Raw genomic sequence first — 26,973 nt, forward strand, 5'->3', positions numbered from 1 at the left:
AACATAAATAAGTAGCCAGAAGGCTGATAATGCAAGATATGTTCTATGTATAGGAAGATCCATTTAGGGGAACACAGGATATAAGATTAGTAAGAAACTCTGAATGATAGACTTCATTCTAAAGGCAATGGGAATATGTGGGTGTTTGGGTCATTCATTTATTCATTCATTCAACAACCATTGCTGGAGAACCTTATGTATGCCAGGTCCTTCGGCGGCTTTGGAAATTTAAGAAAAACAAGAATTTGTCCCTCCCTCAAAGCACATACACTGTAGTAGGAAAACATTCTGCAAAGAACTAACTGGCAGAAAGTGACACAGTAGCATAGGGAATACGGCCAGCTTTGATATCAGGTTTAAACTACACATGTGCCACCTACGAGCCACTGGACCCAGACAAATTACTTACAATTTTCATCTGTAAAATGAATCTAATGATGGCATCTGTTCCATAGGGTTATCATGAGGCTTAAGAAAAGTAATGAATATAAAGCATTTAATAGAATTCTGAGCATACTGAAACACTCAATGAATGTTTACAATCAAAACAATCATTTTCAACGCTGTTACTAGTATCTACAGAAAAGAAGCAATCAGCGCCACTGGAGGGAGAAGAGATGTGTCCAATAGGAAAGCTTCTCAGAAAACAATGGTATATCAGCTTTTGAGGGGATATGTTGAAATTCACCGAATATGGGGGTCGGAGCCTTCCAGGTGACTTGCAGAAAGGCATGGAGACAGGCAACAGGACTTTGAAGGTCTTGTGAAAGAGTTCTAGGTGGCTAAGCATCAGGGCACAGAGGCGTGTAGGACAGTAGCTGGCACCGGGCTGGACAATTGTCTTGAGCCTGGTATGCCTGTGAATCAGAGAGCAACCTGTCAGCTTCAGGGCTCCTTACTCTGGCCAGAGTCTCAGAGCTTCGGCTGTTCCTTGTTGGTTTTCATCACTACCAGCTTGCCATTTGAGATCTGGTTTCCTCTATGACTAGCTGAACAGGGTAACAACATTGACCCAATTCTAGCCACTGATGAATGAGTTTGAAGGGTAGTGGTCTGTGAGTGAGTCCCCGGTCTCTACACCTCTCCCCCTGCTTATAAGTACTATCCCCTGACTTCCACTCCTGACCCTTGTCATGCAGGTATCATGCTGTTTCTTGTCTGGGTGATATTCCTTCCTTTTCACCCATCTATTACCTGTCCAACTTTTAAGACTCAAACCAAAAATTACTTTCCATCCCTTGTTCTTGGATAGAACAATTCAGCACCAAAAAAAAGGGGGGGGGGTCAGTTTCCCCAAGTTAATTTATAAATTTGATGCATTCCAATACAAATAACAAAAAATTTTTCCACAATGGAGCTACATAAGTTGATAGTAAAATTAGAAAAACAAAATAAGAAAAGTTAAGAGGACTAAGCAGATTAAAAGATGTTATAAAGCCTCTATAATTAAAACAGTAGGATACTGCTGTGTGGACAGGCAAACAAGAATAGAATTAAAAAAAAAAGTAGATCCAAGAACCTATGGAAAATTAGTGCATGAAAAAGGTAGTATTTTAAATCATTAAAACAAAGATGACTGCTTTAATGAAGCTGCTGAGACAAACTGGATAGCCATTTGGAAAAGGGTAACACTAGACTCATATCTCATGTTGTAAATAAGAATAATCATCAATGAGCCAAAGACAAAAAAAATGAAGAAAAAAAGGTAACCACACAGACGGGAGAAGAATATGTGGGTAAATTCTCTATAACTTTGGTGTAAGGAAAGACTTTTGACTATGACATAAAAGCCAGAGGCAATAAAAGAAAACATTTGGGACCTCTGGATGGCTCAGAGGTTGAGTGTCTGCCTTCAGACCAGGGCGTGATCTTGGAGTCCCGGATCGAGTGCCACATCGGGCTCCCTGCATGGGGTCTGCTTCTCGCTCTGCCTATGTCTCTGCCTCTCTGTGTGTGTGTCTTTCATGAATAAATAAATAAAATCTTAAAAAAAAAGATTTAAAAATTCACACACACAAAATGCTGCATGTCAAAAAAAAAACCACTATAAACAAAGTGGACAAAGACAAACTGGAAGCTATTTGCAACATATATTATAGAAAAAGAGCAAATATCCCTAACACACAGGGATGCCTGGGTGGCTGAGCGGTTGAGCATCTGCCCTTGGCTCAGGGTGTGATCCCTGGGTCCTAGGATCAAGTCCCACATCAGGCTCTCTGCATGAAGCCTGCTCCTCCCTCTGCCTCTCTTTGTGTGTGTCTCTCATGAATAAATAAGTAAAATCTTAAAAAAAAAATTCCTAACCCATAAAAAATTCATTTAAAAATCACAAAAGAGAGGGCAGCTTGGGTGGTTCAGCGGTTCAGTGCCACCTTCAGCCCAGGTCATGATCCTGGAGACCCGGAATGGAGTCCCACGTCAGGCTCCCTGAATGGAGCCTGCTTCTCCCTCTGCCTGTGTCTCTGCCTCTCTGTCTCTCTCTGTCTCTCATGAATAAATAAATAAAATCTTTAAAAAAAATCTTTAAAAAAACCAAAGAGATATAAGAGATAAATGTGAAGAAGGTAGAAGAGGTGCGGGAGTGACACTTCTCTGAGCATTTTTGTATAGTTTTGACTTTTGGAATTATGTTTATATACTCAAAACAATTATGCAATAATAACATTTTTATAAATGGGGAAAACAAAACCTAAAATGGAATGCAAACAAAAATAAACTAAACTGTATTTCAAATCAATGACATAATCTTACCAAAGAAGGGGAAACAACTAACCCAGTTAATTTTTGAACACTGTATCATATACTGTCAGACTAAATATAACAAGAACTATAAATAAATATGAACTCCCGGATAGCTGAATCTGCTACAGTTTGTTGCAGCTGTATGGGTCAGTAAATATAAAACTGCTTTCAGTAGTCTTACAGTCTTACAGGATTCAACAAGTAAATATATTGAGGTTAATGAGGCAAGATTTCTTATTTTCAGAGAAGGTTGTGTTGGATTAGAATTGGAGTTGTTAATATGGCCTAATGGTTTATTTTATAACATTACAGATATATATTTTACTTCTATATCTTTATAGGTATATAGGTATAAATGTTATGTGTACATCTATGCAGATATAGAAGTATGTATGGATGCATGTATACATATATCTATTTATTATGTCCACTGAGAAGATCTAGAAGCAATGACATTCCAGTAGCAATGGATACTCCTATGGCCAGATTTAATTTCTGAATTTCAAACTATTCTCCACTAAAAGAAAACAGAGTTATTTGGAGACATGGCTGATTTCACAGCTAGCATAGGAAAAGTTCAAGATGAATCTGGAATATCTTCTTGTACAACAAACTAAGGAAATTGTCCAAGAATAAGGGCATAGAAGGGGTCCCTATGGCCAAATCCAGGATAATGGAAGAATTAAAATAAATGATACTTACAGATTATCTATTGAATAAAATAGGGATCCGTAAGTTCATACTGATATGAATAAATGAATGAATGAATAAGTGAGGGAGTAGAAAAAGCTATTCCCTATAATATACTGCCACAAAATAAATATAAAAGAAATGGGGGATCTCTGGGTGATGCAGCAGTTTAATGCCTGCCTTCAGCCCAGAGTGTGATCCTGGAATCCCGGGATCGAGTTCCGCATCGGGCTCCCTGCATGGAGCCTGCTTCTCCCTCTGCCTGTGTCTCTGCCTCTCTCTCTCTGTGTCTCTCATGAATAAATAAATAAAATCTTTAATATATATATATATATATATATATATATATATAAAAGAAATGAAAGATCTTTAAAAATCATTTCACAAATATCCTTGTAATAATCTATTCAGCAAGAACCATCAATAGAAGTTAAAACTAGTGGGTGAAAGATTGATTTGATAAGAAGTGGTATATCTACCTTGTCTCAAAATATCTTCTCACAAAATCCTTATTAATGACAAAAGGAAATGGTAGGTTTAAAGAAGCAAGCCAGGCAAACACCTTCTGAACCTTGTAATCCAATTGAATATTCCCAGTAATGGGACAAATTGATATCATATACCTAGTGATGTGATGCACTTAGAAAGACACAGCGTGACATCTGTAGTGCTCCTGCCAAAAATGCATAAGCTTACTGCCATTGTGAGCAAACATTACAGACACTGAAATCAGACTTTCCTCTTTGGTTCATATTTCTCTGCAAAGATTTCTATCATGCATTTATCACATGCACTGCAAATATGCACTGATGGGTCCGCTTCCTCCTGGACTTAGGTTCTTAGAATCAGGGACGAGGTTATTTATCTCTGTATCCTTCTAACTATATTGCCTTCTTATGCATAACTCAATAATCGCATGTATTATGCTATAGTTCAAATACTACTTTGCCTGGTTTTCTCCCTTGGTTTAGTAAGAAAATCCAACTGATAATGGATTAAATAAGAAAGGCACTTCATTACCTTATAGAGAATTACATCTAGATGCCCACAGTTCCAAAGTTGGATTAGCAGCTTCATGATTTTATGGGATTTCGTGAGGATCTCTGATTCACTGGCCTTTCCTTCAATTTCAAGATGGTAACTACTGCTTTATGTATCATGGTCTTGGGGAACAGGGTACCAAGAAGCAGGGAAGTAGGTGGTTGGCTCAGGCCTTTCATCAAGAGGAGAATTCTTCCCTAAATCCTCGGTAGATTTCCCTTGAAGTCTCATTCACAGGCCAATTCCTAGACAAACCACAAATCAGCCTCTCTGGCCAAACGCATTACTGTCTGAACAAAACCGGGGTTCTGGTAAGAAGGAAGAACACAGGGGATCTACCGAGTGGGCAGCATTAGTGCCTGCCATCCTCCACTAAACTGTAAATTCTCTGATGGCAGAAACCAGTCCTTACTCATTTTTATTTATTTACGTTTTACTTCCAGGGTATAGCATAGCACCTGACCACAGATGCTCAATAAACATTTGTTGAATGAATAAAAATGACCAAGCATGGATAGTATAAGAAAATAACAAACATGGGGAAGTAACAAAGTTACGGAAATGTACAAATTCTTATAATCTTGGCCTCTGGCCTCTAACTCTCAATTCCCTTCACTGAATGTAACTCCGAGAAAGGAATGAGTCATAAAAGTGGGTTGTATCTCAGGGCTGTTGATCTAGCATGAGTAAGATGGAAAGTCGGAAGCTTATGGGCAGAGAGACTGGGATAGCTGTTGAGATGCTTTGAATTCAAAAATGGACAGCTGAGATTGTGCACGGGAAGCGTGCACAGCAAGGGCAAACTCCACGTGCCCCATGAAAGGCATGGTTGCCGGAGATTCTGCGATCACACCCAGAAGCTGCACAACCATCCCAAAGAGGCAAAGAAATGGACTCTTCGATATTTTAGGAGCAAAGAAACCTTTGCCCAAAGCATAGTGGTATCTCCTCACATTTCTTCAAAAAGAATTTGGCCACATGCCCATTCCTAAACCAGCCACTGGAAAGGGGACTGGAATTAGTGTGGCTGATTTAGGTTGACCGTTCAGGGTGGGATGGATGCCAGTGAGAAAGTGGCATGGGGGCGAGACCTGTGTAGGGGTGATTGCTGCAATGCAGATTAAGAAATTTCAAAAGCCTGAACTCTTTTTATTTATTGCGGGTAAAAATAGTTATGGAAGTAGGATGTAAGAGATATTTTAAAGAGAAAACAGTCACTCATTGAACATGGTTGGGGGGGGGTGCAGTGAGAGGAAGAAATCCAAGAGGTTCTGAAGTTGCCTTTCTCCTCAAAATTGATCTATGGCAACAGGGGATAGGGAACCACTTACTATTTCCAGAAACTTGGAACCTATTCCCAGACTTCAAGTTCAGTTGTGGTTAACAATGAACAAACAAACAAAACCCAAAGCAACTAGCAGGATGCAGGACTCAGAGCACTTTATCATGTGGCTAGCCAGGGCTAAGGTCAGCTAAGAACATCATATGCAACGAATTCTTCATGTGGCTCATGACCACCTTACCTCCCGGAAGGTTGAAAAGTGATAAGGAGACATGTGATTCTGCTGCAAATTTTGAAAAGCTGGGACAAATTAGGTAAGGACAACTCTGCAGAAAGTAGCAGCTTAGACTTTGGGAAGGCAAAGAGGAGGAGCTCAGCTCAGTCAGACATGGGCTGTCACCATCAGGCGGGTGGATCTTGGGAGTTCAGAGAAAAGATAAGAGGTTGTGTACTCCCAAGAAGACGTTCTGACTACAATTCCATCTGGTGTGGATGGCACAGGACGTGGAGAGTGGGGGGCACAAGATGTTTCATGGTTTCCCAAGGTGCTTTCCGATGACCCTCAATTTTAAAAGACTCTCTGTTAAAAGATGGAAGGAGTTACCATCCCATAACAGGTAAAACCATGACCGTGGGGTCAGATAGAATAGAGGATAAATCCTGGCACTGACCCTTAGTAGCTGTGTGGCCTCAGAGAAGTTGTGCAACTGCTCTGTGCCTTCATCTCCATATCCTTAAACTGGATGTAAGAAGTCCTTCCCAACTGGGTTGTTTAGGATAAAGATGCTAATGGATGTAGAACACATTTTCATGACGCCTGGCACAGTGTCACTGATAGCTGTGTAAATATGTTCTACAAGTATATTGGAGAATCCACGATACAGATTGTAGAGACCACAACAAGAAAAAAATATTATTTTCATCTTTTAAATACTTTTTAATAAAAAGGGAAGAATTAGGAAAAAAAATCAGAATCAGTTTCCACACTTCTATTTTCTAGAGAAGTCTCTTCAGCACGCTTAGAGAATTCAATCAGTAGAGAAAAATGCAAAAGAAAAACGGGAAACTCCCTGCCCCTGTTAACAAGCCTGCTGAGCTCCCCTCGCCAAATGTAACCACTGCTAACTGTTTATGATTACTTCCAGAAACCATTCAAAGACAAGTTTTACTTTTATTTTCTTATATTTGTTTTAAAGATTCTGTTTATTCATTCATGAGAGACGCAAAGAGAGAGAGGCAGAGACACAGGCAGAGGGAGAAGCAGGTTCCCTGCAGGGAACCGGATGTGAGACTGGATCCCAGGGCCCTGGGATCATGACCTGAGCCTAAGGCAGACGCTCAACCGCTGAGCCACCCAGGTGCCCCAACAAGTTTTACTTTTAATTAAATGCTAAATAAGATGCAAAAAAACAAAATATAGAAGTTAGTCAAATACAGTGAGTGGTACAATATAAATCAGCAGCAGAAGCAAAAGAGCACACACACCCAGTTCTCCTCCTCTTCCTCCCCCCTCCCCCGACCCCCTCCCTCTACCCATCTCCTCTTTCTTCCCTTCTCCCCATCTCTTCCTGTCCTTCCTTTCCTTTTCTCCGTGCCAAATTGGGAGACTGGCACTCACTGGCCTGAGAGAACTAGAGATCCGGCCAAGAGAGGAGCCTGCCCTGTGCCTGGCAGGGCTGAGCAAGGTCAGCAGGTGCACCTCAGTGATTTATCTTTGGGAACCAGGAGGGCCCAGGAAGAAATGAGGGAAATGCTGCTCCTTGCATTTAAGGTACTTTGGCGACAGGAGAACTGGATCCCGAGTCTCAGAAAGTACATCAACGTGGATGCCAACAGACTAGTAGCGAGCACCTTCTAGAATGGGTTAGTAAAGAAGCTATGGGAAAGGAGATTCTTAAAGGCCAAACTGGACCTGCCTCCTCTTTTCTGACAGGTTTACTAGACCTAGAAGCTACAAGGAACGCTGTAGACACAGTGGGTCTGGGTGTTGTGAGGCAGTTGACAAAATTGTTGGTGATATCCCTACGGGGAAGTAGAGAATGTGATCTGGGGACAGACGTGCCTATGGCTTCCTAGTTAGTGGGGCCACCAGAAGTAAAGGCTTCTGAGGAGGGGACTTGATAGGTGGTATCCAGGAAACTTCATCCACATCCTCCTCCTCAGCAAGGCCGTGCTTGGCAGGAGAACTTAGCCTTATCTGATATCCTTTTTCTTTTTTAAAAGAGAACATGCTTTGGGGCACCTGGGTGGCCCAGTTGGTTAAGCATCTGCCTTTGGCTCAGGTCACAATCTCAGGGTCCTGGGATCGAGTCCCTCATCAGGCTCCCTGCTCAGCGGGGAGCCTGCTTCTCCCTCTGCCTCTGCCCCTCACCCAGCTCGTTCTCTCTCTCTCTCTCTCTCTAATAAATACATTTTTTAAAAAAATAAATAAAGGAGAATGTGCTTTTTTTTTAAGGTTTTATTTATTTATTCATGAGAGACACACAGAAAGAGAAAGACAGAGACACAGGCAGAGGGAGAAGCAGACTCCATGCAGGGAGCACGACGTGGAACTTGATCCCGGGTCTCCAGGATCACATCCTGGGCTGAAGGCAGCCACTGAGCTGAGCCACCTGGGCTGCCCGAGAATGTGCTTTAATGTTACATGTGTAAATCAAAATCGTTTTAATTTAAATATTTTAATATAACTTTCTAATAAAATTTAGTTACTAAAACCACATACATTTATTTATTAAAGATTTTATTTATTTATTCATGAGAGGCACAGAGAGAGAGAGAGAGAGAGAGAGAGAGATTGGCAGAGACACAGGCAGAGGGAGAAGCAGGCTCCATGCAGGGAGCCTGACGTGGGACTCGATCCTGGGTCCCCAGGATCACGCCCTGGGCTGAAGGTGGCCCTAAACCGCTGAGCCACCTGGGCTGCCCAAATCACATACATTTAATAAGAAAATATCCTTTTGATGCTTCCCCACCTTTGGGAAGGGAAATTTCCATCATCTAAGTTCTTTGTGCTGAACTGATTGCAAAAATTGCTAGAATTAGTCCCCCGTTCCTATATATCCATAGGACCAAGACCTTGTGGCATCTTCCATCAAGAGATGTCCCTGTCAAAAAAAAAAAAAAAAAAAAAAAAAAAAAGAGATGTCCCTGTTCCTCGAGTCCCTGTTCCTCGAACAGAGGGGTCTAGCCACTTGCTGTGGCTAATCAAACGGGGGAGTGGTGGTATAACAGATCTCAACCCAAGTCTTGAGTAGCTGAGCGTGTGTTTTCACTTTCCCTCTGCCACCTTGATACCACCAAGCCCAGGCTCGCCTGCAGTGTGAGAAGAAACACTCACGTTGACACCCAGCTGACAGCTAGCACACTGCCGGCATGTGAGCAGGGCCAGCCAGCCCCAGCCAGCCCCAAATCTGCCACCTGGCCCCTGACAAGTGAACAAGCCCAGTCGAGATCGGACAGGCCTGGCCCCGATCGGCAGAACTTTCCAGCCTATCTGTTGACTCGTGAGCAATAATAAAGGCTTATTATCTTAAGTCACTGTGTTTGGGGTTGGTTTGCTACATAGCAAGAGCCAATTGTTACAGGCCGCACGCACCTCCTGCTCTATCTGTCTTGCTACGCCGGCACTCACACTCTTTGCCTCAGCGATGTTCTGAACAAACCGTCCTGTTTGTTCCTCAGCCTCACAGATGCAAAACCTCTGCCTGGCCTGCCCACCTGCTCCCTCCCCCATCCTTCATCTGGCTGATTCCTCTCCTCCCTGGAGCCTCATCTCAGGCATCACCTTTTCAGCATTCCCAGGGCCCCCCTTCCTCCAGCCTCTCCCCACTTCCTGCCTCTCCTGCGTGTTGCTGGTCCTCATTGCGCCTCCGTCACAGCCCCTACCCTAGGTTACAGCATCTGTGAATTCAGCTTTCCCTTCTTGCTTCACTAGGAATTCTTTGAAGGTAGAAATCTTGTCCGCGGTCTGTTACTTCAACAACTACTTCAATTCCTTACATGCGGTCAGGACTCTCAAAGTGTTTGTGCCATGGTATGGTTAAGTGTGCCAACGAGCTAACGAACAAACCCAAAACAAGAGAGTGTATTTAGTCTTGAAAAGAGAAGATACAAAGGGCATTAATGATGCAAAGTTAATATATCTACCATGAGCTTGGGGATAGGTACAGGTCACCAAGTAGGTCTTCAATGGTCCAGCGCAACCAGTTGATACCTTTCAGCTCCTTTAGCCACCCACTCCTCACAGGCAACAGGTGCTCTTCAAAGCCGAGGTCACCACTGATGAAAATGCTTGTCTCTGTGAGGAGTCCCTGAAAATATCCTATGAAATCTGTCTTTTAGCTGGGGCCCAAGATCATGCATCACAATGCCTGGGAAGCCTGTGGAAGCTTCCATCCACAACTGAGCTGCTGTTTCCATCACGTTGAGGAAAGGCAATCCTACACACAATATGACGAGAGCACCCACAGCATTTACTGGTCACCTCAAGGAAAAGACTCCAAAGTAACAAGATAACTTTCTTCAAAGAATTTTTTCAGACTCGTCATATGGAAGAGAAACCCTCTGTCAAGAATCCTAAAAAAGCCAAGCGAGGACCAGTGGAGGTTGAAGTCAGATATGTGTCTGAGGGGGTCTCCTAATAATTAGATTTGTTTTAAAATGGAGTGAACAACTCATAAGAAATGGTGCCCCTTTTTTTGTCCTTGGAGATGTCCAAAGAGAAACTGGCTGACAACAAGGAAGTTTCATGCTCTGGAGTCCCCTGTGCGTGGCTATTCAGCAAAAGATAGCTCCATTTGAGAATTACCATGTGCCCGCTTCCCAGGAACTATCTGCACTGATGAAGTGCGGTAAACATGTGTGATGATGCCTGCTTAACTCCAAGACTCTTTTCATGCAAACGGCATTACAGCCTCAATCATATTTGCAGAGAACACCATCCTCCAGCTGGACTAAACAGACCAGAGGTGGACACTTGACACAAGCCTGAATGCCAAAGATGGAAACTTGGGGATCGTGTGGACACAGAGAGCTGCTCTGCTGAGACACACACAAATAAATGCTGAGCGAGCAAATACTATGTGCCAGGCACTGTTCTAGGCGTCAGTGAGCCTGCAGGAAACAAACCAGATAAAAATCCCTGTTTCACGAAACTCACATTCAGTACAGGGCCAGGAAACAAAGATAAGAGGCAGAGAGACAGCAAAAGAACAAGGCCTCAGTTTCCTGGCAGGCCCCTGAGAATTGCCTGTGGGTTCTGTGAGAGACCCCAATGGTTCTCCAATAAACTCCCTGCTTGCTTATGCCACCAGAGTTGGTTTCTGCTGTTTGCAACCCCAAGGGGCTTAACTAAGATTCCACGTAAATGCATTTGGCTTCACCCCCATCCTCTTCACAACCACTTTGGGGCAGGTGGAGCAGGGCATCTTTTTAAGATCCGTAGGTCAGAAGCCAGTGGAAGAGAACGAGAAAACTTTCCTTGCCATCCTTCTACCGATCAGTTCTCGAATTTAGGGGCCCTGGCTTTCTACTTTCCATAATAAGGAAGACGGAGAGAAGCTGCTTCCCCAGATATTCAGGATAGCAGAGCAAAGGTTACATGATAGGCAGAGTTTCATGCTCTCTACCGCGTCCAGGTATTATTATTATTTAATATTTCTACAAAACTGTGTGATAAGCAAGGAAGTACATTCTCCACCCAGGCTTACAATAATAAATAAAATCATTCCAAAACAAGGGGACAAAAAGTTCTTTCCCCAAGAGCTTAGAGGGGAGAGGCACGTCGAACAATACAGGACAGCGATGTGGCCTGAGATGTGTTCAGGAAGTTTTAAATAGACCGTGTCGCAGTGTGGTCAGGTTTCCAGGGGCTTTTTGAGAGAGCAAAGGGAGAGCTATTTGGATGGCCTGGGGCCAGCGTGCTTATGGGGGGAGGGGTCCAGGTCCTAGGACAGTGTACCCCTCCTCCAAGGAGCCGCTGGTCCTCAGGCTTTAAGTTTTGGAATCTTCAACTTATTAAGAAAGAGGGTAAGAGATTACAACAAAACAAAACAAAAACAAAGAAAAAAACAAAAACAAAAAACCCAACCAACCAAACAAAAGCGCCTTGGCCATTTCACCAAATCTGCTTTTATTTTAATGACTCTGAGATGCAGATCTTCTTTCAATATTCTGCTTGCTGATTAATTTCCTGTTGACTCTGAAGGTAACTAAAAACCTCTTGGATGAAGCAGAAATAGCCCTAATGCAAGTGATTCTTAGTAATGGGATTGAGTCACTTGGGACAGCCTTCAGGGGCTTCCTCTAAGCTCCTCGTGAGTGGGCGCTTTTTGGCACTTGATAATGTAAAATGTGTCTTCTCATAAACATGTTCAACATAAAGTCATTCTCCTCTCTTTTCCAATGTCCTGGGAAGGTCCACCTCTGTTCACTTCTAGAAGCACAGCACTAGCCAAAGTTGTGAAATCGGCTCTGCCTGCTGTCCTCCTTCTGCCCAGATCCCTTTCTTTGACCTTTCCCAGCAGTTTTTGACACTTACCTCGCTCTCCATGTTCAGATTCCTCATTTTGATGTATTCACTCAGTTATTACAACCTGCAGAAAGAAAACACTTTTATATTAGTCATGTACACTTGAGTATGAACTTACATCAGATTACTTCTCCTAGGGGCACTCACCTATATAAACCCTTGCATTTGAAGGGCAGGGAGGTTTAAGGGAAAAAAACAGGGCGATGGTTGTTCAAGGACTCCAAAATCCCCTTCAGCTGAGTTTCTTGGGCCAGGCACTTCACTTCTTAGCCTTGATTTATTTTCTTAATTCTATAACATCAGAGGTTTAACTGGATCATTTCTAATAGCAGGGGGGATATTTGAGGAGAGCTGGAGCCTCCCCAGGTCTCGGAGCCAATCACATTGTGTTCAGCCTCTTTCATCTAAATGCCAAGGGATCCAAGGGCACCTTCCAGCAACTGAGATCCAATGTCTGAAGATTTTCTGTCTGGGAAAGTTCCTGCCAGGATTTAATGCAAGGAAAGCCACATTTATTATTCTGGGTATTTATTCACACCTAAAGTTTCTAATACTAACTTCCTAAGACTACTTAATACGGCATGATCACCACGAAATAAGTTTAAAACTAAGAAATGTAGTAACACACCAGCCCTAAGCTCTCCGTGGAACTGCCAGCCGCCTCTTGTCCCCACGTGTGTGCTTCCCACGTGGCTCCCCAGACAGCACAGTGGTTTCCAACCTTGGCTGCACATAAATCCCCTGAGGAGCTTTTAAAAGCGTGGTGCCCAGGTCACCTCCGGGACCAGCTACGTCAGCCTTTCTCTCTGCAGTGGGACCAGACCACAGTATCTGAAAAGCCTTTGGAATTCCAGCTTTCCTCAGCATTGGGGGGCTCCTTTCAGGATGTACGGAGGACCCAAGGATCCTCGGAGGAGAGCGCATCTCCCAACCCGTGGCTGGCTGGAGGAGTTACTCTACCTCACTTTTCTTCTTCTTCTCAAAATCTCTGTAGGTTGAGGAGTCTCCATTGCATTACTTCATTTCACTTGGAAAATCATACTTTGCATGTACCTTCTTCTATTCAGCCTCATTTAACCTTGAATACCCCACAGGTCAGCCTCTTGGGCATCCAGTCGCTCAGACTCTGGGGTCTTCTTGTCCTTTAATATGCTCAGTTAAGGCCACCTGGGTGGCTCAGGGGGGTTGAATGTCTGCCTTTGGCTCAGGGTGTGATCCCAGGGTCCTGGGATCGAGTCTCTATCGGGCTCTCAGTGGGGAGCCTGCTTCTCCCTCAGCCTGTGTCTCTGCCTCTCTCTCTCTGTCTCTCATGAATAAATAATTAAAATACTTAAAAAAAACATGCCCCATTAAATTTAAGTGTTCGCCCAATGTATCTAAGGATTCCTAGGGATCTGCATTTCCATTGACACCTCTTCTTGCCCTTCTGTCTACTCTCTGTATTATCTCCTACCACCATCATCCATCTTTCCCATTTTTCTCCATGGTCAACACCCTTCCCATTCCTTCATTCTCTCAAAGCACCATTCACAAAGGACTGTGTGTGTAACAGGTTTTATGGAGAGTTTCGTGCTAATAACAGGCATTATTGCATGGAACACCACAGGCATCAATTTAAAATTGAACATCAAACTTCTCCATCCCAAGATCCAGCAGCCATGGAAAATTCCAGTCACATGGAAGTATTTTTTATTTTTTGGCCACGCCTACTCAAAAGACTTTGTCATCTCTTCTTTTGCTGTTAGACTCTATTCCCCCAAATTCCTGATCATTTTTTAATGCGAGGAAATTCACCTTTCAACATCTTGGGCTAAATAAACTAGCCCCTGATGACTTTAACACATCTCCCTATGCTCATTTGCTTGGCAAAACAGAGGGCCCAAAGCATAAAGGAATGCACAGAGATCAGCCTAACATTTTCCTTTTATCCCACTCACTTTTCTGAGCAGAGACACTCTCTGAGGTCATGACTTCCATGGGTCTGCTCTCCTTGTTCTGTTGTACCCATTCTGGTCTGATATCAATTTCTTGATCTAGCAATCAGTCCATAGCTGAGGAGCTATGAGATCTCTCTGCTAGATGCTGGTGTAGGCAGCAAAACATCGGAGCTGGAGGGACTCAAGGGTAGCCCAGCTCCTCCACTTAGGGGTGAGTAAAATAAAGAGCAGCCTGGTATCATCAGCCAGGGAGAGTGGAGTGGTCTGTGGTGGGCACTCAGGCCTCCCAGATTCACACACAGATGTACAGCAGTGTGGCCTTGGACTAACTTCTCTTTGTTATTATTAGCTTTGAGGCTAATAATAGAATCCATCTCATCATGCCAATAGGATAAATGAACGATTGCATGCAAATGCGCTGGGAATAGTGTTTGCACACAGTACATCCTCAATCTTACTATGACCTAGGGTCCCACAGTCAGTTAGGAAAAAAAAAAACAGATTGAGAATCCAAGCCTTTGATCTCTGTCCTCTGCACCTCCTACACGTCGAGGTACTAAAAGATCACATAGGTAAGTTTTTTGCAAAATCTTGCCATCTGGCTGGGTAAACAAAGCCAAAACATCTAAAACAGTCAAGGCCAGCCATTAAGGAATGACTGAAGGAATAAAGCAGTGCTTCTCAAGCAGGGCTACACATTAGCATCATCTGGGAGATTTTTCAAAGTCCTGATGCCCAGACCATACCCCAGACCAATTAAATCAGAATCTCTAGGGGAGCGTGGGACCCTTAGCAGCAACATGTTTTAAATTTCCCAGGTAATTTCAGTATTTAGCCAAGGAAGAAAATCACTGATTGGAGCAATCATGACCCTAGCCCGCCCCCCTGCCATGGGCCATCTCAGATCAAAAAGGGGACACGATTTGCTTCTAATCACAAGTACTTTGGAAAAGAATCTCAAGACTCCTCATTCAGTTATTTTTTTAAATTCTTATTTATTTTTAAATTCAGCTATAATTAACATACTCCTAAGTGGAATTTAAGAAACCGAACAAATGAATAAAGGGGGTGAAAAGGTCACTATTTTTTTAAAGCTACCATTGATTAGGACTTTTGTGTGCCAGGCTGGACCCTTCTGGTGCCTTACCTCGCTGACACAGCACAACGATCCAGTGAGGCCGGTTCTATAATGAGTCCTGCTTTATAGATGTGGAAACAGGGCTTGGAGAGATGAAGTTACTTGGCCAAGTAGCACAGTGACAATGTTCTTGGATCCGGGACTCAGGCATAGGCCTGCCAGCCCTGAGCCCATGGACGCAGACCATGACTTGCTCTCACCTCTCTGCCCCCTGAAGCGTCCTTTCTCAGAAATCCTTCTCTCCCCTGCCACCCACAGTCTGCAGGCAGAGCACTTCCCAATCCGTCCCCACCACCTCCACCCTCCTCAGCACCATGACCCAAGCCCCAATGTCTCATTTTTATAAAATATTGTTCTGCTTTTGCCTTTGCTCCCATCTCCATGCCCCCAAAGAGACCAACTGTCCCCTCTCTCTGTCACAAATATTTATACAGCCTTTTTCTTGCTAATTCCCACTGTTAGTTCCCTTCCCATTTCTAGCTACTTTTACATCTGGACTGCTGAACTTCTTTATAGCCTCCCCAGCCTACTTCTACTAAAAATATTCAGCACAGTGTAAGGCAAACCTTTGTCCTCATCTGCTGTGTTCTCATCCCCAGTCTTCCAGAGTATAATTACCTCGCTCTGAAAAGCCTTCATCAAAAGAGCTTACATTTTCTTTTCCTTTCTAAAGCTAAATTCCTTACTATGATGTATTAATTATCTATTTCTGTGTAACACTATTACAGCAAAATTACTAGCTTAAAACACCACACATTAATTATCTCATGGTTTCTCTTTGTCAAGAGCCCAGGAACAACGTAGTTGGGTGCCCCGTCCATTATCTCTTGAGACTCTCATTGAGGTGTGGATTGGGGCTGCAGTCTTATACGAAGCTTAACTGGGGAAGGATCCACTTTTGAGCTCATTCAGGTGGCTGCAGCATTCAGTGACTTGCAGTTGAAGGACTGAGCACTTTGATTAGGAACCCAAACTTCAGCTCCTTGTCATAACATATCCTCCACAGACAGCTCACAACAGAAGCAGTTTTCTTCTTCAAAGACAGCAAAGGAGGAGGTCTCCTTCCAAGTTAAGGATTACAATCAGGGCAGCCCGGGTGGCTCAGCGGTTTAGTGCTGCCTTCAGCCCAGGGTGTGGTCCTGGAGACCCGGGATCGAGTCCCACGTCAGGCTCCCTGCATGGAGCCTGCTTCTCTCTCTCTCTCTCTCTCTCTCTCTCTCTGTCTCTCATGAGTAAATAAATTAAATATTAAAAAAAAGAATTACAATCATCTGTACTATGATCACCTACACATAATCTTAGTCTAATTACCTTTGCCATGTCCTGTTGATTAGAAGCAAACCAAAGGGTCTGTCCACGTTCAAAGGAAGGGATAAAGACATGGATACCAAGAGGCAAAGATCATGAAGATAAGCCTCCTTAGACTTCGTCTTCTACAATGGGCTGCCAGCACTATTCCCTCCCCCAAATCCTGCTGCTCCTTCTGAGTATTCCCTCTTCTTTCTACACCTCCTCTTCCTGCCTCCTGGTCTTTGCCCAGATTGCCCCAAATTTGGAGGGCAAGGGAAGTGAAATTTCTTCCACACCCCAACCCTTGCTCTAAGGACAGGAAAGGCATTTAGGCAGAAGCCCTTCAATGTCAGTTAAGGTCATACAATTTGGCAATGTAACCCAGGGTAAAAGGGGTCAAATTCCACCCCCCCAACATAAAAGGGGCTCAGCACAAGTTTACATGAAATAGTCAAATGTATGCAGATGAGAGGAATATGAGTTTGTCACGTTAATCAAATGGCTATAGTTGGAAGGAAATTAACCCTGTTATGATGAGGTGAGTTTAATTTTGGACATTCAAAGAGAAAATAAATCATAAGCCAGGGTGGAAACCCTTCCACTCTTTCCCACTGGCCCAAACTCACCCATGTAGATGATATAGATACAGATACAGATACAGAGATAGAGATAGAGATAGAGATAGATGATATAGATACAGATACACTGCCCCCTTTAAGCCAGTCATCTCAGAGATCAGAACTCACTCTTTTTCCTAATGAATCAGCAGAAGTTAGGCTGAGGAGAAAGCCCATTACAAAGGATGTAAAAAACAAGAAAATACCAAATGGTGTAGGACTTGATCATTTCCCTAGGGAGTGGTAAGTTTTACCTTGGAAAAAAGGTATATGAGAGTATGAATCAGAATTAGTCTGAGCTATAAAAACTACAAAATTCCCAAATAAGAATGACTTAAACAAAAATGAAGATTGTCTCTCTCTCATGTTCAAGAAGTCTGAAGATAGCCAGAGCAAGGTTGGTAAATAATGCATGGGGGCAGAGAAGCAGACTCCTCTATGCTGCTGTGCCAAGTCCAACTTCCATTCTCAAGATAACTTCATGGTCAAAGTGATTGCCAGAGTCCCCCACATTGCATCAGTCTTTCGGTCAGTTAAAAGGAAAAAGGAGGAAAGAAAAGCATCCTCTACTGTATCTAAGGTGACACTATGGAAGCTACACACAGACTTCTGTTAACTAATCCCACTGATCCCACTGGTATCATATAATCACATCTGGCTGCAAGAGAGGCTGGGAACTGTAGTATTTATTCTGGTCAACTAAGTGTCTGAATAAAAATCATCCATGTCAAAGGGGCAAATGCCTATTGGTAGACAAAAAGCATCCTGCTACCCAGGTGTAGTGACATGAAGATGCACCCCTGCCTGTCCCTGCAAGGGAGGACATGCTACCCTAGCTCTTGGGAGTACCATCCGTGGACAGCCTCCCACTCGAGTCAGCTGCAGGGAGTTGCCTGACTCAAGGACTTGTCCACGTTCAGTGGCTGAGATGGGGGCATGGAAGTTGGCCTGTCAGCCAAGTGGAGGACAACTCTGACAGGCCATCTTGGCTCCAGGGCCCCTATGGGGTTGGCCAAGGTTGCCATTCGGGAACTTGTAGGTTCTACTTCTCCTCATCTCAATCCTGCTCCCACTTCCTCCTTTTCACAGCTGTTGACCCCAGAGGACTACGTAATAAACACTCTGTGCCCCAGGCTCTGGTTCCCAGGGAACCCCACCCAAGAGAACAAGGGAAGAGGATTTAAAGAGAAAAGACACAGAAAGTAAAGAGAATAGAGAGAGTTAGGAAATAAAGAAGTACATGAGGCACACCATTAGTCAGAGTTCCCCGGAGAAACAGAACTCCCAGGATGTGTGTACATGGGTGCAGGTATAAATGTAGAGATTCACTCTAAGGAATTGGTTCACACAATTTCAGAGGCTGGTAAATCTCAAATCTACAATGTGGCCTGGTAGGCTGAAGGCCCAGGACAGCCAATTGTGCAGATGAAGTCCAAAGGCAGTCTTGGTTCAGGGAGGCTGGTTTTTTGGTTCTGTTTAGGCCTTCAACTGATTATTTGAGGGCCACTCACCTTATGCAGAGTAATCTGCTTCCTCCAAGTTTGCAAATTTAAATGCTAATCTCAACCAAAAACACCCTCCATGTTGACACATAAGATAACTCTCAGAGACAACCTCTTGGGACCCAGGAAGCTCCCCAATGGAACCTCCACAGATCTCCCTTCATCCCCCAATAATCACACGCATACATGTACACAGGCCAAGGTAGTAGACATTTGCACTTAGGGTAGTTCACCAGAGCAAGATCCCTGATGTCAGCATCCCCTCTGATGCCCTGAAAAGCTGTAAGACTTCACAAAAACCCTGGGTAAAGAATCAGTCCAGGTATTGCATATTAACTTCAGGAAAAGTGACAGGGGTTGGGATCCAAAAATACAAAATGGAGAGTGTCTCCTTTCATCCAGGACAGAGATGGCAACAGCTGGAGCTGCCATGCGACATGTATATACAAACAATAAGTGAGGCAGGAAAGGTCATTCTGTCCTGCCTTCCATGTCCAAGTGAGAACAGAAAAGAAGAAGCCATCAGAAAGATTCAGCAGGCAAGGCCTAGCATATCCTCCCAGCTCAGGGCTGGCCTGGCGCCTTTCAGGTTTCCCTGCCCAATTCCATCCATTCTTTACCGTCCTTATACTTATGCACCCTTTTACAACTCCTTTTTGTTCTGTTAGCTGTACATTAAGTATGTATTATAGTCATTTTTGTCTTTTCTGTTAGATTTTGGCAACGCAACTGCAGTGATGATGTCCACTCTTTAATATGTACTTACAAGAGCCAAGGATGGCTTCGCTTCTCACGTGCCCTCAAAAAAAGTCAGGACCAAGAGCCTATCATTAGAAAGGGAGATTATAACAGAAGGGGTGTCGGTCATATGTTACCATAGCTTTCCTGGCCAAAAAAAAAAAAAAAAAAAGTATATACTCTATAAATGACAGTGGGAGATTTAGAAAAAAAGCAATTACTTGTCCTCCTTTTCTTTGTTAGGGTATATCCAAGGTACAAGAAAAGAAATTTGGAAGACTCAGAAGAGAGTTTAGAGCAGGGCAGCTTGTGCTGATTAAAAAGCCCAGTCCTCCTGGGAACCGAGACAGAGAAAGAACATGATTTGTTCATAGTCGGACAGTTCGTTAGTTGGGAAGCTGGGTTCTTAACTCAAGTCTTAACTCCCATGATATGCTATAAACGGTACTCAGGTTTCCCGGCTTCTTATTTCCATTCAATAAACCTCATCATTTTCACAAAAGCAATATCGCATGCCAATGGGACTTTCCAGTGTTTTCTGATGGGCTGGCAGATGGTCCTTAGACTCTTGCTGAACCCTGACTTGTCTTCTCATTGCATCCCCAACTCGGTCCTCAGTTTCCTTGCCAGGCACAGGGCAGGGAGAGGATCCTGCTAATGCTTCCCAGTAGCAGCCCACAGAGCCCCAGTCTCTAGGGATTTGCCACACCTGGCATTTTATTGGTTTATATAATGGTCATCTCCTCTCCGACCCTCATCAAAAGTGCAATCAGGCACAACAAAATGACTTAAAAAAAACAAAAAGATATTTAGCATACCTCCTTGAGACAAACACAACTATGCTTCTGGCATCACAACAAACAAAGGCCCTCACAGCCCCTCCCCCCAGGAAAATTAATAATACATGGAGATTTTCAGGAATTGCTAGAAGTGTGACACCCACCCTTTCCAGATTTCCCGGAAGAATTCTGATTCGTTTCTGACAAATAAGCTCCTTTAAGCATGTAATGAGATTTGATTTGATTTTTAGACCTTTGTAAATGTTTTCTGTCCATCAAACCGTGCATCAGAAGAAATCACCCTGCACTGGACCTTGCGGGGGCTATCACCCGATGTAAAGAATGAACTGGAACAGGAGAAGGCAGGCTGAGCACCTTCAGGCAGGTCTGGTCTCCAGCTCCTGCCACACCTCTTCCGGCCTGCAGGTCAGTGACCATAGGAAGGCAAACACCTACACTCTCGCCTGGCACCTGATTGTGGGGGGCATGCTGCTTTGCCTTTTGCAGAGGATGAATATGACTCACTTTCCCTTCTGAGGGTTATGTGATGACCTGCTATTGGCCACATCTTCAACTGAGTCATGAGTGCCAAGTTGCCAGGCATGCCCACTCAATCATATTTGACACGCAGAAGTTCGATAGAAGCCCCCACCCACAGAAGCAACTTGACAGCATGGTCCAGACCAGCTCAGCTGCAAGGCAGGAGGACTGCCTTGGGCGGGGGGCGGGGGGGGGGTGGATCTCACCCAGGTCCCCTCAGACATTTGCCCTGCGCCCGGCCCAGACCCTTCCCTGTCCTTCCCTCCCTCTCCACGCCCACATCTCCAGGCTGGTCAAATCCGGGTTTAAAGGCACCAGCCTGATGTACCCTTTCTTCAGGAGGCTGTGGCCAGTTTCTGGCTGCAGGAATGTGGCCCCCTCCAACAGCCCTCAGCCAGAGCACACTGTGCTCCTAACTTCTCTTCCTGTCACCTTCCGATTCATTTCCTGTAAGCTGTGACCCTTTCTGGGGAACATTAATTAACCATGATGTTGGTTTGTTTTTTTTTTTCCATCAGAATTCTAGGAAAGTGACAGCTCTCTGACTCACACTTCTGCAGCTTAAAAAGTATTTACTAAAAGAAAAAAAAAAGTATTTACTATATTCGATTGAGGCAGATGAGTTTTGTGCTAGATACTCAGTGTATGGATTTACGACCATCTGTAACCATTCTGGGAAAGAAAAAAAAGAAATCAGCACCACTAGCTGTGAATAAAGCTCGCCGTATCACTAACACTGAGTGAAAACATATGGGATGAAGTATCTTTAAATGATCTCATAAATGTCTTTATTTAGAAATACAACAGACTTCCTTTATAATGCTAGTTTCAAAAATAAAGTTAACACCACCCTTGGACCTTATAGTCCACCACTCGTTGCTTGATAAGAGAGTGGTTTTACAACCTATATTGTCATCTACCTAAAGGGTTTTACAATCCATACAGTCATAAGCTTGCAAAATAAACTATGCAAATTTATGTGGACCAGGGTCTAAATTAATTCGGGTCTAAATAAATCAAACCCTAGCTAGACCGTGATTTAATTAAAAATTGAAAATATGACTCATGGCACTTAAGTCTACTGATGTGTCCTGCCAAGGGAGGCGTCATCGCTATGACAGAGACAAATGCAGGAAAGGCTGGTGGATTCTTCAACGTCTAAATAGAGAGAGGTATCAAGATAAACACGGAATTCTAAGAGTTCCTCTAATTGCTGAAATCAATGTTTTTACGGCAACTTCAGAAGGAGGAAGCTCTTAACATCCATCCTGCAAATAAAAAGGCATTAGTTTTTTTACTGTCACTTTTTCTCCCTCTACTTTGGGGTTTTCATGGTTCCCCTTACCATCTTTTGACTATGTATATACTTCTTACAAACTTTATTTTTGTTCCTGTTGTTACTTTGCATATTACTACTTATACAAACTATTTTTTTTTTACTTTTTTTTATTGGAGTTCAATTTGCCAACATATAGCATGTCACCCAGTGCTCATCCTGTCAAATGCCCCCCTCAGTGTCCCTCACCCAGTCACCCCAATCCCCCACCCACCTCCCTTTCCACTACCCCTCATTCATTTCTCAGACTTCTATTTTCTGAAATAGGCTCACTGCTAGCAGGGCCCCTGCTGTGTCCCAGGAGTTTCTGCAAATCTGTTTGTGAGGCTTCCTTCCTGGGATATATGCAGATCATCTTTCACCTGGCTGAGGCCCCTCCTAGCCTTGTGTCCCCAACAGGGACCTGTGACCCCTGTTGGGTGACCCTGGGCATGCAGCAGATTTCAGGTCACAGCATGTGAGGCAGGGATGCCTGAACCAAAACCAGGACACAGGAGCCGACCAGCATCTGTTAAAGATATGGGGATGGTACTAGGTTTTCCTGGAAACCTTGGGGGACCCAGTCTGGGAATCACAGATCTGCATCTGACTCCCATGTTACAGGCAGTACAGGTGGAGAGGAAGCAGGGGCCCCAGCAAGACACCAAGTAGATGAGGTTTGTCTCCATTCCAGCTCTCTCCTCTGTCTACGTGCCACCCACCCACCCCATCCCGCTCATGACTGGCTCCTCCCCGAGTGCTCTGTGAGCAGTGCCATTTTGTAATAGATTCTTCCTCCAATTTTTCCAATTAAAGCCTTTCCATCACATTGGTGTTTTGAGAAGAGTCTTTCATGCCTTCAGGCAAATGAGTCAGCAATTTGGGAGTTTGGGGTCTCTGACAGGGTGACAAAGGGGATTCTCTTTGAAGTCAAAAGGTACTTGGATGTTCTCCAGACCATCCGGGGCTTCTGGAACCTGTGCTCTATCTCACCCCTTTCTTCCTCCTCCTCCTCCTCCTCCTCCTCCACCACCACCACCACCACCACCACCACCACCACTGCGGGGCCTTCCATTCCTCCACAACAGGCTGGCCCGGAGAGCTGCATGAATTGGGAAAGGTCATCCTGTGGAGGCTGGGAAATACTGCGGCTCTTGGGGGAGAAGGAAGATTGGGATTTCCCCACATGCTGACCTTGCTCAGGAGACTAGGAGGGAGCTGATGCAAATCTCTGAATTATCAACCCTTCCTTGGGTCCTTCTTCCCCCAAGTTCTTACACAAATTTTGAGAGACTCAGAGAGAAACATATTTAGGATCAAGTCTAAGTAAGATGCCCCAGAATGTTCCTCAAGAATAGCCAAAATCTAGGGCCTACACACCCTCTCACCGCCAGCTGTGACCAACCAGGAAGGGGAAGGGGGAAAATAAACACTTCCTAAAATGACAGAGGCCAGAGGCAAATGAACCTCACCTCCTGTCAGTGGAGCTGATGGTCTTCTCCAGGACAGAAGCAGAGAAGCTGAAGCCGGTTTCCTTCTCTTCATTCCTACTATCCCACAGGTGGCCACTCGGCAAGCTGAGAAAGGCCCATCCGTGAGCCTATGGCGCCACCTAGCAAAACCAGGGGGTCCTCGGAGAAACACTGAGCAGGGAGGCTCTTGGGTTTTGTCTTGGTTTGGTTTTTTTTCCACAACCAGAAACAGGGGGTTTCCATTTCATTCACGGAGTTCTGGGAAATGGAATTTGTATAAAGCCTTTTTTGCACACGATGGAAAACATGTATTAGTATCTAATGAGCGAACTTGGCCCAAAGGCAATTGTAATCAAAACATGAGGATAAGAGTTTAGCTCTCTAAACTTGCATTTTTTCCCCCAGCGACAGCTGTGACTCTGCAGTTTTTGCTTCAAGAAGAATTTGGTTCTGCGTTAAGTTATACATTTTGAAAACTGACAGAGCTACCATTTCTCCTGTTTGCTTTTCCTTTTTTTCCCCCCTTTTCTCTCCCAGGTCAGATTTACTGTGAATGATGCCCAGAAGTCCTGAAGGGAATCACCACCAAGGACAGATTCTATAGGCAAGTGTAGGTACAGTTCAGTCAAGGGGACATTCTGACAATTTTACAATGTCACTGTGCCCCTCGGGCTCAGGGGACAGAGATGAGGTTTCCCCTGTTCCCACAAACCCAGCCCCATAAGGAAACACTTGCCATGCACAGTTGAAACCACAGATTGCCGAGGAGTCCAGGTACACCCTAACCATAAATGGCCATGGCCCTGCCCAGAAAGCTGGAGCAGCCCTGCCATCAGAGATGCACGCAGCTCCGAAGGAAAACAGAGATTCAAGGTCGCATCTCAGCTTCTGGCCAAAAGCTCTTTTGAGACCACATTGGGAAGAGGCAAGTCTTTGCCTCTGAAAGGGTCAGGAGACCATAGAGGGTCTGAACATGGTCTCTGGAGCCAAATGCCTAGGTTCCATGTTTGCTTCTTTCAATTTAAGCCTCTCCTCAGTTCTCTGGACAGGAAGAGAGAATTCTAGTACCTGATGTTTCCATAAGGTGAAGATTACATGAGATAAACCATACCAAAAGCTTAGGATAAGGCCTGGCACATGGCAGGTGCTTCATAAATATTAACTAGTGTTTCATTATCCCAGAGTTTAAAGAAACACACCCAAGTTTCCTTGCACTGTAATAAATCAACTATGGTTTTCTTTCGCATCCGAAGATTCTCATGAATCAGCGTTGCAAACTGCTTGTGTAGCCACCCCTCAGTGGCAAATTCTCTGGACTGTTCCACACTGGCATCAGAAACAGGAGGAAATATACCACCTTAAAAAATTCTCTTAAGGAGGTAGCATGCAAAAAAGTTGGAAGACCACCGATCTACCTCAAATGGTCCGACGGATGCTCCATTAATGCTGTTAGTGCGGTTTCTTTTCACTTGCCTTTATGATCATTCTGCAAATCCCAGCACCATCTCTGGTTGATTCAGTGAACATTCCTGAACGGTCTAATCACGATAAGGCTCTCCTTCATGTTTTACCTATTAGACAAGAAGTTTCTTAGGTGCAAGAATCCTGCCTAGCCACTCCGTGCCTTCAGGCGACTAGAAACTGTTTTGCACTTTTGGATTAAACACCTAGACAATTTGAAAAATGGTGATTCGGAGTCAGATACTACTTGTCTACTGAACTGACATTAGAGCCAAATGAAAGCAAAGCTTAACTTTTGGAGCATCTCTTCAGGGTCCGCCTCTGGGCACTGTCATCGAACCTGGTCCACGACTATCATCCATCAGGGCCTCCCGACAATCAGATTACAACACAGCATTACGGACAGCCCATTTCATAGGAAGTGGCAAACTGATGTCTTTTCCCGCAAGGTGAGGGCCTGAAGAATTTACCAGAAAGCCTCTGACACAAGTGAGTAATGCCAGTGAAACAGCACTTTATCTTTAGAAGTCATGGGATACACATCAACATATAAGACTTTTAAAGCTGAAGCCAGAGTGCCTTGCCTCCTTGAGCTTCACGGACCAAGACAAATGAGGCTGTGCCCGGGTGCTGGTGGTGGGGAAAATGACGTGACAAATTTCAGATGTCTCATATCTTGGGCTTCATGTGGCTTTTTGATGTAGCTCTAATTGAACTGCAAGGCAAAGATTATGCATATTAATTTGATCTATCAACAGAGTGGTCTACTCTTGTCTTAATTTTTTAATGCTCATCCTGGGGCTGCATTGCATGATCACACACTCTCATCTGAATGGGGTCAGCAAGTCCTTGCTGAAAAATTCTTACAAACTTTTTATGGATGGGAAGACATGGATGGATATAAAAAGCTTTATTTGATTGCTGTATTATTTAGCATTTGATTCCAAGTCTAGCTGCAGTGTTCATGGGAGGCATCCCCAGAAATACAGTCTTTACCTGTTTATATTGACATACTTAAGTAATAGCAATTGCAAACCCTGACATCTTCTAACTTAGGGAAAAGCTCTTTATAAGTGAAAACTCTGGGGCAGCCCCAGTGGCCCAGCAGTTTAGCACTGCCTTCAGCCCAGGGGTGTGATCCTGAAGACCCGAGATTGAGTCCCACGTCGGGCTCCCTGCATGGAGCCTGCTTCTCCCTCTGCCTGTGTCTCTGCCTCTCTCTCTCTCTCTGTGACTATCATAAATAAATAAAATTTTAAAAATATATTTTAAAAAAAAACAAACCCCAACTCTGTTCACTGCAATTTGAGCACAGGATCTTTATCCTTCCTTATCATTACTTTACAGTGATGTACTGGAGCCAGGGAAGAATCACTGGCTTCATGTACCTTCATACCAAACCAACTTCCTGCCTCTGATATGCCGCTAATGAAGTATCAGGCTGTACAAATGATCTGTTTGGCTGCAAAATATGGTCAAGTATATATACACATACACTTAAAGATACATGACTTTCTGAATTCAATATAATTCCCATCAAAATTCCCCTGGGCTTTTGAGGAAACTTGGCAAGCTGATTCCAAAATATGTATGAAAGAGCAAAAGACCAAGTATAGACAAGACACTCAAAAAGAAGAACCACATGGGAGAACTTGACTTCCAGATATTAAAATTATTCTAGGGCTAAAGCATTTAAGATAGCATGGTATCGGTGGGAAAAAGTATAGTCGGACCAGTACAGTGGAATATAGAGCCCAGAAATAGGTCTACTTTGCATTGAAATATGACCAGTCTTTTTTTTTTTTTTAAGATTTTATTTATTTATTTCTGAGAGACACAGAAAGAGAGCCAGAGACACAGGCAGAGGGAGAAGTAGGGTCCCTACTGGGAGCCTGATATG

The 26,973-nt window shown here is 44.0% G+C and overlaps 1 long non-coding RNA gene across 1 annotated transcript in view; it reads right to left on the reverse strand.

The window, feature by feature from the left end:
• Nucleotides 1-344: 344 nt before the first annotated feature.
• The window catches only part of LOC129509976 (uncharacterized), a 30,439-nt gene continuing 3,810 nt past the window's right edge, over nucleotides 345-26,973 (reverse strand). Inside the window, exons 3-6 of the long non-coding RNA XR_008664453.1 lie at nucleotides 23,613-25,788; nucleotides 12,432-12,765; nucleotides 12,294-12,348; nucleotides 345-857 (exon numbers count right to left, since the gene is read on the reverse strand). This is a non-coding gene — a long non-coding RNA (uncharacterized LOC129509976). The remainder of the gene's footprint in view (nucleotides 858-12,293; nucleotides 12,349-12,431; nucleotides 12,766-23,612; nucleotides 25,789-26,973) is intronic.

Source organism: Nyctereutes procyonoides, unplaced genomic scaffold (genome assembly GCF_905146905.1).
Source record: "Nyctereutes procyonoides isolate TBG_1078 unplaced genomic scaffold, NYPRO_anot_genome, whole genome shotgun sequence".
Lineage (NCBI taxonomy): Eukaryota > Metazoa > Chordata > Mammalia > Carnivora > Canidae > Nyctereutes > Nyctereutes procyonoides.